Raw genomic sequence first — 2,968 nt, 5'->3', positions numbered from 1 at the left:
GTGATACTAATATATATATATATATATATATATATATATATATATATATATATATATATGTGTGTATAGATTTTTTTTTTACTGTCGGAAACGGAGAAACGGAACGTTTAAAAAAGGTACGTGAAGATTCTGTCTCCTAATAAAGAGACGGTAAGTCATAAGAGAGAGAATGACTGCATTATAATTTGGGTCAACCACCGATAAGAAAACGATTCCACGAGAATCTAAAGTGAAAAAGCTTACAGCACCTGGTACCCCCAGGGGGTCGCCCATCCAAGTCCTAACCAGGCACGCCCCTTCTTAGCTTCAGAGATCGGGCATTCTCAGGGTAGTATGGCCGTTAGCCACATGGTTACCTGAAATATAAAATGGTTACTTTTTATATTTAAAAAATATCATATTTCGCTTCAAAATATCTCGAGCGGAACACGTCATCTTTATTCTCCAATTGTTAGCTGGTCTATTTTGGATTTTTTTGTGTGGATGATGCAAACTCATTCTCAACACTACAAATGTGTGATCAGATCATAGATTTTGAAAAGTAAACACACAAGAGAATTTGAGAACTTGCACGCTGCCAAAACTCAGACAAGAGCATGCAAAATCCTCTTCGACCCTCCACATCCTGGTCACCAACTCTTCAGAAACATAATCATCTTGATTTGCCATGAATTTCCAAAAAACACACAAGGAATTTGTCTCTGGTATTTGGAGCCGCTCTCGTACGACAACAGACAGTCAATTGACAGAGAACACTTTTGAGACATAAAGACATTGACAAAAAACAGTCACTGAGCAATTAAGGGTTGCTAGTTATCTGGTAATGCCAGTACATTTTATTTTGACAATTGTGCAAAAAGATGCAGAGTCCTCTAGCATTTAGAGCAGTTCGAAAGACTAATATTGCAATAGTCCGGTGAAATGACCATTGTGCAAAGGGCGCAGAGACTTCAAGCGAGTCGTGCGATAATCTGGGACAATGTTTATTGTGCAAATGTTGCAGATTCTCTTCAATCAGTGTGCAATTGGAGCAGATGCGACTAGCATGAGTGGCCAGTATTGGTCAACAACAGATATGCAAATAGTGCAGCGTGGGGAGACTACTACAGTGAGTGCACGAGTAATATATAATTGTCTTCTTCCAGCTCCTTCCCCCAGGTAATGCTATCGAACAATGCAAACTAAAACTAGCAGACATTCCAAAACCTTCGTCCCGCTTGCCGTTAACTTCTTAAACAGTTCACTTACAATTGCATTGTAACATGCTGCCAATTTGTCTTGAGATTGTTGTCCCATCTCTGTCGGGCCAACTATACATTATTCGTGCATTCACTGTAGTAGTCTCGCCACTCTGCACAATTTGCATATCTGTTGTTGACCAATACGGGCCACTCATGTGCTTGAGAAATATCTGCACCATTTGCACAATGGACACTGTTCCAGATTTTCGCACTACGATTCACTTTATACTGCTTAAATTTCTCAAAGTCTCTGCCCATTTTGCACAATTGTCACTGTACCAGATTATTGCTCGATCAGTCATTTCAAATTGCTCTAAATTGCTAGAGGACTCTGCATCATTTGCACAATTGTAAAAAAAATAACACAAATTTGCATCGACATGACCATATTACCGGTAACCTTTCATTGCTCAGTGACTCTCCGTACTTTGGTCTAATGTGATTATGTCTCCAAAGTATTTTCTGTCAAATGGCTGTCCGTTGTCGCACGAGAGGGTCTCCAACAACCGGAGACAAATTCCTTGAATGTTTCTGACATACTCGGCAAATAAAGAGAATTCTGATTTTGATTCTGCTGATTCTGATTGAATTTACTCTATCTAATGTACTCCTACTAATACTGCCATTCACTCGACTGTAATGTATTCCTCGGAAGTGGTTCGGGTTCATAAACCGTGGCTTTGAGGTCCACACAATAATCTGCAATAATTATGTATCATTTAAAAATCCATACCTTCGTATCCTTAGCCTCGAGCCAATTAAAAGCACTGATGTGATAAAATTGTGACGTATCACGTGATACTAATATATATATATATATATATATATATATATATATACATATATATAGATATAAAAATATCGATATATGTGTGTATAGATGTTTGTTTTTTTTTACTGTCGGAAAAGGAGAAAAGGGATGTTTAAAAAAGGTACGTGAAGATTCTGTCTCCTAATAAAGAGACGGTAAGTCATAAGAGAGAGAATGACTGCATTATATTTTGGTCAACCACCGATAAGAAAACGATTCCACGAGAATCTAAAGTGAAAAAGCTTACAGCACCTGGTATTCCCAGGCGGTCTCCCAGCCAAGAAATAACCAGGCCCGCCCCTGCTGAGCTTCCGAGATCGGACGAGATCGGGCGTTCTCAGGGTAGTATGGCCGTAAGCCACATGGTTACCTGAAAAGCAACATTTTATATTTAAAAAATATCATATTTTATTTTTATATTTATATTTTATAAATATATTATATTTATATATTTCGCTTAAAAATATCTCGAGCGGATCGCGTCATCTTTATTCTCCAATTGTTGGCTGGTCTATTTTAGATTTTTTTGTGTGGATGATGCAAACTCATTCTCAACACTACAAATGTGTGATTACAGATATCATCCATTTTCTGTACCGCTTATCCTCACTATATCCTGAAAATGTAACTAATAACACAGACATTGTTGATATTTATAATGTTGATTCCGTATTAGTTAAATTTTGCTTTTAAATGTCATATCTGCTCGCCATAGATAGACTTCTCCACTATCTCCTTCCAAATACAGTTTCTTGTTTTCGTAAGTGGTTGTGATACCTTCTAATTCTCTCTCTCGTACAGTGCACACACTTTTTTTTGCTCGCTCTGCTTGCTTCGCTTCTGTTTACAGTTTTTCTTATTGATAAGCTTGTTTTTCTTCTTACATTTTTTTTTAGAAGCAGCGATTCCTGGATAT

General features: G+C 37.4%; 1 pseudogene; it reads right to left on the bottom strand.

The window, feature by feature from the left end:
* Nucleotides 1-2,292: 2,292 nt before the first annotated feature.
* On the bottom strand, nucleotides 2,293-2,411 carry LOC133398638 (5S ribosomal RNA; annotated as a pseudogene).
* Between the last annotated feature and the right edge of the window lie 557 nt (nucleotides 2,412-2,968).

This window comes from Phycodurus eques, unplaced genomic scaffold, assembly GCF_024500275.1.
Source record: "Phycodurus eques isolate BA_2022a unplaced genomic scaffold, UOR_Pequ_1.1 contig_222, whole genome shotgun sequence".
Classification (NCBI taxonomy): Eukaryota; Metazoa; Chordata; class Actinopteri; order Syngnathiformes; family Syngnathidae; genus Phycodurus; species Phycodurus eques.
This window is presented reverse-complemented; position numbering and strand designations above follow the sequence as displayed.